The sequence below is a fragment of the Cyanistes caeruleus genome, chromosome 11 (assembly GCF_971803275.1).
Source record: "Cyanistes caeruleus chromosome 11, bCyaCae1.hap1.1, whole genome shotgun sequence".
NCBI classification, from domain to species: Eukaryota; Metazoa; Chordata; class Aves; order Passeriformes; family Paridae; genus Cyanistes; species Cyanistes caeruleus.
The window spans coordinates 7,908,656-7,921,298 of record NC_141711.1 but is presented as its reverse complement, the minus strand read 5'-3'; the positions used below and the strand labels follow the sequence as shown (position 1 = coordinate 7,921,298).

Sequence of the window (12,643 nt, the reverse complement as noted above, 5' to 3'; positions counted from 1 at the left end):
AGACTTCCCACACACTGAAAACAACACAATGCTGTGGCACAAGCAAAGTAATTACCACTCTCTAGGGCTTGATGACTCCTTTCTTGGCATACTGAAACAGTTTACAGAAAACTAATTTTCTTAGTGATTAAGGAACATTAATAAGGAATGTATTCTTTCATAAGTCAAGAGTTACTGAATACCTAAATACAACAGTGATTGATTATAAATGCATAATAATGATGTCTCAGCCAAAGACAATTGAACTGCAAAAATACATCATTAAGACTCGGGATTTTCTACTTCAACTCTCTTCTGTTGGAAAACTGTTTCAAGCAAATTAAATACTTGGCCTCCTCTTTTTCTTTTCCTAAGTATCAAAAAACAGCAAACTCGAACTGTTTGTTCAAAAGCCAAGTATTTTGGGGACCTTAACTCATAAAAAGTGAAGTTTTTCAACTCAAAGGTGTTAATGTTTAGTTGAAGGTCCAGCAGATGACATGAGTAACAGCGATAAGCAATTGGTAACAGGTAACCAAATCCTGTGAACCACAGGTAGAGAAGTATCATATACAATAAAGTGAAGAGAGCAAGGAATGCCTTGACAAGATGTTTAAATAGAATGAATTTCCTGAAAACAGCAGTGTTAAAGAAAACTATAACCTTAGCTCGTTTCTTTGGATATTTCAGCTTTAGAAAGTAGTTTCATAGAGTGCATGGTGCTGAATTGTGGCACTTTTTAACACTTCTCCCCCTCAGCTCTAAGTTACAGCCCCAACTGCCTCAAATCCAGAAAAAAGCAATATCCTTTGGGTTCAAACACATTTTTCCCATGACATTTTATACGAGTTAAGATTACAATTAAATAAGAATTTCAGAACAACTAACTATTCATTTTGATAACAATTAATGGAACTCTGGTATAAGTTAGGACAATTGTGTTATTCTAAAGCCAACTCACAGGTATTATAGTAACCCTTAAGTGAACTTAAGGACAATCTTGTTTTCCTTAAAGTAATATGCATATTAAAAACTTCAGATACATAAATGTAATAATCTCCTTCACTTCCACTGTACTCTACAATCTTTTTTTCTTCTCTGTAAACTAGATCATCATGCAAATGATGTAAACCTCTCAATATAAAAAGATTCAAAACTCCAAAATCTGTTAACACTAGGAAATGAAGGATATGTTTAGCTACAAAAAACATTCCTCTGCTAGAATTACCTTGCTGAAATAAGTGAAGACATAACAAAAAAAAGGGAATTTTGACGTTTCATATTTTGTTGAATGTCATTGCTGCACAGGCAATCACTGTCTCTTACACATAAATTAACATCCTACCATCTGTCAAGTGTTCAGATAATCACAGGGTTTAATGCACAATATGGTTATTAGAATGTGACCTGACAAAAAGAAGAAGAACACAACCTAATTTGGACTATGAAATCTATGATCTCACTGGCAAATGACAGTTAGACAAGCTATTATTCTGCATTTTGGCTTCTCCAGTAAAAGCAATTTTGTGCATACATAATTCTATTAGTCATACAGCCTGTGGAAGATTACTTCAAACTATAAAATTTGCTTGGTCATTCAGGATTTTGAACTTATGAAAATATTTGCACCATGAATAGAAATGTAGTATCTGTATATACACATACCTAAGAAGAAAACACAAGTCACTATGCAAAATAATCCTGTGAATTTGCTTGGTCATTCAGGATTTTGAACTTATGTAAATATTTGCACCATGAATAGAAATGTAGTATCTGTATATACACATACCTAAGAAGAAAACACAAGTCACTATGCAAAATAATCCTGTGATGCTAACATTAACCACAGATTTTCTTCAAGAAATCATGCAAAAAGTCATTGAGCCCATTAATTACCTATTTATCAACTGGCACTGGCTGTTCCAGAAGTAGCGAGTATGGGACAGCTCAGTATCCAATGTTTCACATGCAAATGTGCCATCTGCTAATAAGCAGCATTATTATTATTATCATCATTCACAATATTACCTACATACTCATTTTGGCTGATTCTACCCCCAATGGCTTGTTTTTGCCAAGGTAAACATTACTGACAGTTGTCTCTACTCAAGACCACTAAAAAAATCCTATTACTAGCACAAAACTACCAGGCAAGCATCATGTGCCCATGGCTCCCATATTTTTCAGTGGCTCAACTGCATTGCTAATGCTCCAATAAAATATACTGCCAGAGGAAATATTCTAATGATAACTTCAAAGTGTAAAATACATGCTTGGGAAAGGGGAAATTAAGACTTCAGAAAAAACAAACAAACCAACCAACCATTTTAAGTAAGTGACACAAGAAAAATAAAGCACACACAACAACAATAAAAGTTCAACTCAGTTTTACTACCTTCAGAAATGAAGTTTCCATTGATAAATTTTGTTAAGGTCTAGTTACACTACTCAAGAACCAGCCTCAATAATAAAGCATCATGATCTTACTTTCTTGCCAGAGGGCGAGAAAAATCAGCTCTTGGTTTATGCAAGGCCTGTCAGCATTTCAAAGTGTACCACTACTTACAATTACACAAAACAGCTCTTATCAGCCAGAGGTCTGCTACTCTGATTACCAGCTTCTTCCAAAAGGGAAATAAGAAAAAACAAGGAGAAATCACAAGGAAGGAACATTTAGATTACTTTGTTCTGGTTCACTTTTACATATAGTAAAGTATTCTCCCTATTAAATGCCAGAAAATATCACCTATATAAGATAAACATCAAAAACTACCATTTTCCAAAGTACCTAAGCCAATTATGTGAGCCTGATCCTTCTTTTGAAGGATCACACAATTTAATTATCACAGGTCACCAAACTCTCACTGTAATAATGCAGATAGTAGAATTTATAAGACATGCTCAGCTGCATCATCCAAACCTGTAACTGCTTTGTGAAACCTGTTCCTCTCTACTGATAAGGCTCTAAGACTCTCTTCCTGGGGAAGTTACTAAGATAGACAAAGGGGAGAATAACCATGACACAACCTACTGATTCTCTGCTGATGTCTGTAAGTGTGCAGTAAGTTGATGAAATACAGAGTAAAGCATCTTGCATTAGTTGTGCTCTACAAATATTTACCCAGGGAATAACTACAGAGTAACCACCAAGCAGAAATTTCAGTATCTCCTACTGTTCATTGAATTTATGAGATAAAAAAGTGTTTACCTTATTCAAAGTCAAGTGTCTCCCCAGACCAGAGCATAAACAGTTCAGGCAGTTGGGTGTATCTTTTTCACCCTTAAACTTCAGCATTTGGGAGATAACTCCTGCATAACAATACCTGAAAATTCTAAGCAACTTCAGGCTTAAACTGGAAAGCAATGCACTTCAAACCCCAGATTACAAAAGTCAAAGAATTAGAGTTGTACTTGCCCAGTTAAAGTTCTTCATGTTGGACTCTTCAGGGCAGACTTATATTGAGACCAGCACTGAGACTGCTCTGCTGGCTGTTCATGGGACTGAAAGCAGATTTACATGACCACAGCTGCTACACATTACATGATCACACATGAAATCACATTTTAATGCTGCACCTGGCACTTCAGTTGGAAAACTGAATGTTGTTGGTCAGCCTCAAATAACCACACTGATGATAAACCTATGGAAAGGCTTGGTTTAAAAGATTCAGTGCATTATCTTTTAATATTATTTTTATTTTCCCATAAAAAAAGGGTATTTTCACAGGAGGTTGATCAAGCTTTTGTGGTTTTAGGTCAATTTGACAGTTCTTTGGCCTATACTATTCACCAGGGCATTTATTTTATAGTGATTTACTCATCTCACCTGTCTTGTATCCTCTTATGAGAATGAAATTGGATTAATATGAGAATAATTAAATAATATGAAACACAATGCAAGTTTTCCTACTGAAACATTTAAAGTAATTTCTCACTAGGCCAAGGTCAGGAGAAGACAAAAATTAAAGTGCAATTAACCCAATCAACCAAAATATAGGAATAGCAGCTGACTTAAAGTAGTATATTGCAACTACTAAAACAAGTGGCAATGAGAACACATTTTCATATACTGTGTAAGGAAAATACTGTACGTCTGGAGAAAACAAAGATAACTCTTATAATAAACACCTTTGATAATCAAAGGAGCTTCATACTTCTCTCACACAGAATATTCAGCAAATTACATTCACTTCTCTGTAATAATTTCATCCCTAACAAGATCAGAGAAAATGATTTATTCCACCCCCAGTTTTCCTACATTTGTACGTCATCCTAGGGGACACTGACTTTCTGAACACTGAATTGCTTTTGGCCATCTGATATTATATTAGATTATTGCAGTCTTTTGCAGAAGGAGCCAGAAAAGAAAAAAAAGGGGGGGAGGGGAGGCAGAAATAATTACATTAATGCTAGGAATCAAAGTTTATTGACTTTCCCTTGAGCTATAATACCAAAAAGCTGATTACAGAAGTTGTCAACTTATTTAATGATACCACCAAGTTCTCTCTGAACTCATCAAAATATCTTCTGAAAAAAATCTCAAAAGCTTTTCAAGTAAAGTAATACATTATTAACTCTAGTTCATCTTACTGAAGAAAATTGTATCTTGCCTCTGCTCCTTCCACCTCTTTGTGTCAACCAAAACACTAAAAGCATCATCATTGTAATAAAAAAAAACTCCAGGGTGCTCTGAATTGTTGCATTCTTAAGCAAACCAACATCTCTTTTTCACATCCCAAGTACATCCTACTTATTCTAAAACACCGAGGGAAAACTTGGACTAGAATACAGCTCTAAAAAAATGAATGTCTCATCTCCACCCATGGCAGCTTGCCCTGAGAACTCAAACTCAAAACATGGTATTCTGCAGTATGGACACTAGTGGACAGAAATCCCATAAACCATTATGGGGTTTTAAGTTTTCACTCACAATGACCCCTCCCAAGAAAGAGGGTTGCCCATACCAGTATTTGTTCCAAAAGTTCTCTTTAAGACTGTAAATGCTTCTTCCTTCTTTGGAGAGCAGATTTCTCTACCAACACTTTTTCTCGTAGACCAAGAGTGTCAACAGGGACATCTTCCTTCCCTCATTTTAAAATTACTTTATTGTACAATGTGAATAGGGAAATACTTAATTAGCTGATAACGACCAGAGCTGCCTTTTTTAGTTTTTCCATCAGGGTCAGCAGTACAACAGAAGGTACCACTCACGTGAAAAATTTATCCTTATACCAGTTACAATACAGCTTTTTCGAAACATATGGGGGGAAGTACAATACAACTGCTGTCAAGTTTTCTGAGCGCTAACAAAGCCAGGAAGTTCTTAATTAGTTCAATGAAGCTGTAGCTTATCATATTCTCTTTCAATACAACTGTGAGCACACTATGTTTACAGTAAACCTCTTCTGAACAACATGCAATTAGAAGACTCATAGAATACAGTGAACAAAATATAGTTTAAAGGAAAGACGGAACTTCTTCAGAAGCAAATGCTCCTTCAGCAAGATGTTCCTCAGTCAATCTGTTTCCCTAATTCACGTGAAAGAGACAAATCAAGTTCGCTGGTTTCATTACCTGGTGATTGAACAGAAGTATTTATGCTCGAACAGTCCTGCCAACACAAAATACACCTGCACGTCTGTAACAATTTAACATGGTTTAGTCACAGCAGGTAAAAGCCTTTCATGTTGCAGTGAATAGGCCCTTTGATACTCATCCACAGTCAAACGCTGCATATGAGATCACTCTGCAACAGAAAACTGCTGTGAAAGTTTGGCTTGAACACAAGACTGTTCAAGAACACTGTTCAAACAGGATTTCATGACATGACAGATCAGAAGAAACAGCTTTCAATAAAAGGCAGACAGGGCACGCTGCTTACCTTGTGCAAGGTGATTTGTTCTGTAGCATTAGAAGGGACAACATCAGACAGAGCCAACAACCCACACAACTGAATTTGTGTCAGTGCCTCCCATGACAAGAACAATCTCTTGCATTTAGGCATCTGTCAGTCTTGTGAGGGAAAATTGAGATATATCCAGGGAGTGATACTCAGTAAATAGGACCAAAATTCTGTACATTTCGAATGTGCAATCCAGTTGGATTAAATTAGCTTTTGCCAGGTAGGAAAAAAATGAAAAAAATAAAAAAAATTCAGTTTCTAAGTTAGAAGAGGGGAAAAAATGCATTCTACTACTCTCCAATTAAATTAGAATTCTGCATTGATCACTAAATCTTTATTCTTATAATCAATCTTCAAACACATAAGAAATGGGCAAGTCCTTTTTAGGACCTTTCAGCATTGTCTGTCCAGGCTTGGAAGTCAGCAAAGATTTTCCTGGAAAAAATTCAGTTTGCAAAACGTTTTAAACAGTGACAGTAGCAGTGATTAGCATTACCATAGCATTAACTAGAGGAATGTACCGAAACAAATGTTTATGAAGTATTGACTTAAATAGCATAAAATATAATAGGTTCAGATTACTGCTGTCTTATTCAACATCTCATTTTCATGATAACAAGAATAAGCAGGTTTACCTACCTGCAGGTTAACAGGTTTGCCTATTATTTTAAACTGTACTTGCAAATTATAGTAAGGATTAATGTTCCTCATACAGAATACAGAACGCTGACACTGGAAAAACAGAATCAACTGGCTACTGCAGCTTCTCTGTTCTAACCATTAGTACCAACACTTGAAAGGCAAAAAAGACTACAATATTTCATAAGAATGTGGCCAAAAGTCATCCTCACTTTGTGGCACTGAACCCAAGTTTGGGTTTCTGCACAGTGAAGCCACTCCCGAACACTCACTGCAAGCATTCAGCTCATCTCACCTGAGATGGATTCTCAGGCCTGAGACAGCCACCAGACACTGTATTCCAGGAGAGCAGCTGGAACAGGTTATTTTCTACCTTCCTTGCTCACATCATTTCTTTGAGAAGATTGGCAGAGATTCCAAGAAATTCTTTGAATAATTTGAAAATGAAGGTGGAAAACAATAGCTTGAGATACAAAACTGTAGTGTGGGGTTAAAGATGCAAGTCAGTAGCTTTCATTCAGAAGTGTTTCCAATAAAACAATAAATACATGCCAGTATGGGATCTGCTTTTGCTCACTGAATGGCTTCAAACTTCAGTTTTATGTTTACCCTGAGGCTACATGAACTGGAGGGGCTCAAATGTTTCAAGTTTTCCTGTTAAGTATTCAAAGCTCTTTGCTAAATCTTCTTGGTGACTTCAGTTCTCTGCAACTGCCTTTGAGTACCTTTAAATAAGCAATTCCCTAAAATGATATACTGCTCTCACACAAAAGTGTGGATTCTCTTTTTAATAGTTAAAAGTGTACAGTGAAGCCTGAGATATGTAGGTTTCATTCATGGACAATTATAAGGCATATTAAAAAAATAAAATCCTTCCACTTTGTTCAAGTGCCTTATTAAATGCAAACCCTTCCTGTGCAATATATATGCAGTATGCTGTACAAAGACAATGCTGTTTACAGTGTCAAATAACACACACTTACCCAGACCAAGCTTTTTCGTTACTGACACTCTTTTAAAAAAAGTTGGGCCAAAAGCTTTAATTGAATGAAAAAAGTTTAATCACTTACCACGTATGATAAAGTAGAGTCCCTATAACTGTAATCCGAGCATCTTTTCACCATTATTGCACAGCAGCTACAGCTTCAAGAGACATAGTATAGAGAGAATTCTGTTGCACATTATACTTTAACCAAGAGCATCAAGCAGAACATCAAGGATAATGCATTTTTCATGTTTAGCCCAGTGAACAAGCCTTTTTCCCAAGACTGAGAAGTTAACCTTTAACAACAGCAACCCAAGGCAAAAGGATTATGAGAAATATATCGGCATTTCCAATGGGCTTTAAAGCAATCTAATTAGGCAGCCACATGCCATGTTTTGTGAGAAAACCAGCAATCTAATAACTGGATTGTCATCAGAAACAAAGTGAAAAGCTCATGCTAGCAGTGAAATACTACATTTTCCTCCACCATCTGCATCCTATAAAATCCTATCCATATCTCATTGGGCTGACAAATTGTCTACCAAAGAGCTTAAGAAATACCTGCCCTATTTCAGACTTAGAACTACAATAAGAGGCATTCAAGTTTAAGAACAACCTTCCAAAAGAAAATAGTTCAATACCTGTTAGATGCAGAATTTCAACTTTATAATGAAGTAGAATTTTGCATAACATTTATGGTGAAATAAAATAAGATTCATTGATACAACACAAGATGTTAGTCACCCCCACTTAAAACTTGAGGAACATATTGTTACAAAAATTGTGTTTATAGATTTACTAAGTTGATTACAGGTAGTAATTTACACCACCACTAAACCACTTTCAGGAAAGTGAACTTAACACATTATCCACAATTACAACCTATGAATGTTAATTACTTTGTTTTGAATCTTATCCATTACTACTTCTCTTTCACTTCCTTTCTCAACCATTCATCTTACTGACATCCACAAAGCAAAACCACTGCAAATAGACAAATGTTCAATTAATGTAATGATTTAACTTACTGTACTGTGCTATGGTGGGGTTTTTTTTCCTTCTCCCAGCTTTCAAAGAACACTGTTTACAGTGTGAAAACCTACTTTCCCCTCAAGCAATCTATTTTAGGAGTGTTTTGTTCTTATCCAAGTTATTTAAAACTATGTACTTGTTATCAATTCAAAGCAAAGCTCCCATTGATAGCCTTTCCAATACTGATATAGTTACCATATAAAGCCAAAATGCAGCAGTGCTTTGCTTCTTCTGCTAAATGATGTGCCAGTGTTTGAACAATTTATCCTTAAACCAAGAGCTTCAGAGAAACAGCTGTGTAATAGTAAAAAAAAAATAAGTAAAGTTAAAAAAAACAAAACCATTTAAATACAGCATAGTATTTTAATTCACTACAGAAAAAAAGCTCCTCTACTGTCTCATTTCTGAGAAAATAGATCAGGGACAACAGAAAATACAGGGTTGGTATTAATTTAAAATATGAAAGACAATCCTTGATTATCAGCACCACATCCAGTCCTTACTTTATTCCCCAGGTCTTAGTAGAAGAATAAAAAGATTTTTCTCCCCTTCCCAGGAAATAGATTAGGTAGGCATGACATTTTCCCACTTCACCGTCATATGCGGTAATAAGCTTTCTTTTTGTAGCATTTATGAATTCAAACAGTGCTGGGGTTAAGCTGGAGCAAAGCAATTTGGCATGCTTGCATCTGCTTTTATCAGGGAAAGGAAAAGCAATCCATGATGTCTGAACTGACCTTAAAGCACAAGTATTTATTTGGAGATTCTAAGGGCTTACCAATTGTGTTTGGTAAGAGGGAGCTTAAATTCGATCATACTCACACCCAATGTCACCTTAATTCAGGCAATCACCTTTCAGTTCTTCTGCAGGGCCAATAACATAATTGGTATTCTAGTACTACAAATATTCTCTCCTTAAAAAGGACACATTAACTACACACTCACTCCCATTCTACTGTGCTGCTTTCTACAGGACATAGCTGGTTTCCAACATCAGGTATTTCCAAATTCAGATAACTTACTTAAAAAAATTAAATCTATGCTGGTCAATGCAATTATATTTTCAAAGTATATCTCTATAACCCTCTGATGCCTCTGATATACAGCAGTCACACAAAAATATTAAAGTCAATCATCTTATGAGTAAACAACTACTAGAGAAAATTGTCTTTAAAATCTCAGGCATATGAAAGAGATGGTTTGGAAAACAGATTTTTACTAAGCCATTTCTCAATTAATCTGCTGAAATACAAATGCATTCAGGGAACACACTTCTTCCTCTAGGAACTTGACACTCCTGTTTTGTTTCAAGGCAAGACTGCTCTAGCTCTTTCATGAAATCTGAGCAACTTTCAGTGCTTCCAACTCTCATGTCCACAATAAATTAAACAAAATGCAATAGAAACAATTAGTGGGGAAACATTTATTGCGTCTCAATGACAAAGATACTTGATCAAATTTAAATCCATTGCAGTGCAAGCAGTAAAACAATGTGACTACATAGTGTGCTGCTTTGCAAATGGAACACTTCCATCTTTCCACCTAATAAATAGTACTGTTATTGCCAGGTAGTGATGGGCCAGTGATTAAGGTTTTATTATTCTTTTTTTCACTTTATTCACTCTTTCTCCATCTGGAAAATCTGAGACTATTTTAAAACTGACAGTACATAGAATTAATTCTCAATGACTCAATAAGCAAGTCCCACATTCATACATTCTAGGTACACCAGCATCCTATATTCTAAGACAGAATGTGCAGATGTGGCACTTAGGGACATGGTTTAGTGACAATGCTTGGCTAATGATGGGACTCAACGATCTTAAAGGTCTTTCCATCTTAAACAATTCTAAATACACATTCCACATTATAAAAATTACCAACAAGAAAGAGAACTTTTGTAATTCTTAACTCCTCTGCTGATTACTTGAACTGAGCATAGAATTACAGAATGAAAGACCCTCAGTTCCCTTCAGAGCTCCTGTTTTCTCTGTCTGGAGCCAGACTAATATCAGCTCAAACACAAACATGCCCAGAGAATCAGGAATTCAACACACATGTTCTCACAAAAAGATAAATTGATTCAGTTCACTGGGGCTGCTCAGGGCTCAAAAGCAAAGCAATCAGGCTCTCAATGAGACACAGAGATCACCACGTGCAATTCCATTACAGCCAAGGACAAGGTTCTACAGCTGAGATGCTCCACTGCCATTTTCTGCTCACCCAGCCTATGTGCTTAACATCCCACTAACATACGAAGGACAGAGCTCAACTTCTTCAATCCAAAGAAAAGTTGCATGATTCTCTTAATTTGACATCAAACCCAGATCAGTAGCTGATGCTAAGGGGCAAACCATAGCAGCTTGATTTTAACTCAGAACTAACGGGGTGGGACAGCAGCTTCAGGACGAGCTGGTGCATATTCATCACCTCACAACAAAGGCGTGGTGAGCTTCTATCTACATGCACTAGAGCATCTAAGAAATGTGCTCATACTAGGGAAGAATTAGTCACCAACTCCTTTCCAGAGAACTTTCCTCCTGCCAGGATCTCTCCAAGGAAAAGCAAGTCTGACGATTAATGCAGGTAACAGCACCTGACAGCAGCTGTGCAGATGTGCCACCTAAAGGATGCAGGTATTGTGAGGGATTGAACAGACATTTTCACTCTGTTCCCAAAGAACAGGAGAAAGAGCTGGGTGTGTGCATGTGCACGAAGTGGAAGCTAAATCTATCTAAATTAAAGGTAATTATAAAGAGGTTAATTGGTTTAAGGTAAAAAGATTATACAGGTACAAACAGCTGTAAATCTACAGTGCTGCTGTGGCTTCTCCTAAATGTTTTCCTTTCAAAATACTTTTATTCATTAGAAATATTTGCTTGCTCCAATCTCTTTTTTCTTAAATATTTTTCTACCTATTAACAGCTCAACTGCCTATATATATTAAAAACAACCATACCAGGTCATAAAAGGCAAACATGATCAGAAAAAAAAAAGCAAACTCACACCGCAGTTTAGCATACATTTCCTTCTTCTGGGCTATGAATGCACCACATGGGCTATACAAATCTGGTGTTTAACTGGTCTTTAAAAAGTTGATCACAGTGATTTACAATTAGAACAACACAAATTCATATCAATTTAAATTTAATTGCATAATGTGATTATCTTGAATTTCTACATCTTTCTCTTATGTCGCAGGCTGCTTTAATTATCCCAGTTCAACTTTCTGAAAGTGACAACAGAAAAAGGTGAAGATGAAGTGAAAAATGAAAAGATGAAGCTGCTGAAACAAATATAAGCTTATGGGATATCTGAATCTCAGCAAAATAGCTTATTGATGAAAATGGGTCTCTGTCAGGCTGCCTGATCTAATATCCAGTCTCTTTTTAGCAAAAAAACCACTCAACTTCTACTTTAGCTATTAATCAAAGAACAATTAAGTGACACGTTTATGAGCAAGTACAGAATGCTGAACTATCTTCAAAGACTAAAGTTATTGTGATGTTATACACACAGACAACTATTATGCTCCTCTACCTAAATTTTATGTATTTATCCACTTAATACACTGTGAAAAATCCACAGTTATGCAGTCTTATCTATCTTAATTTCCTGCTTTCCACAGAAATCCTTGATGCATACTACAACCTAAGCAAGCCTCATGCAAATTCAGAAGAACCATTAAAAAGTCACTTTCAATTTTCTTGTTTTTCTCACCTGGCATAATTAATCTAGGGAACAGACAAAGGACCAGTGCATTTATTTTTAAATACACTGGCATTAATCTTTGCAAACATAACTACACCAGCACAACTTAACCACTGTGAACAAAGCAGAAGTCAGCAGTTATTCCCTAGGATTTGGAGACCCTCAGCAGATCAACTTTCTTTACGTTTTACCTCTATCACTCAGCCCTTCTGTCTGCTAGGGAAGCCAGGTGGCTAAAGAAGTTGTCCTGTCAGCTTTATCTTTAATCTCTGCATGAAGATCTGTGAATGTAACACAAAGGGTGTAAGGCAACGCTTGTCACTGCAATGTAAGAAATACACTTACCTTTAGAGTATCCTCTTTCTGTAATTTGAGACTACAAAGAGATAATAAAT

General features: G+C 36.1%; 1 protein-coding gene across 7 annotated transcripts in view; it reads right to left on the bottom strand.

Annotated features, from left to right (window-relative positions):
• Positions 1–12,643, bottom strand: part of FHIT (fragile histidine triad diadenosine triphosphatase) — a 532,732-nt gene that overhangs the window by 504,319 nt on the left and 15,770 nt on the right. The window contains exon 1 of one of the 7 annotated variants that reach the window (XM_086846071.1): positions 3,188–3,410. The exons of the other annotated variants lie outside the window; for them this stretch is intronic. The gene's annotated coding sequence lies outside the window, so the exon portion shown is untranslated. Of the gene's footprint in view, positions 1–3,187; positions 3,411–12,643 lie in introns of those variants that run through there. 7 annotated transcript variants of the gene reach the window in all.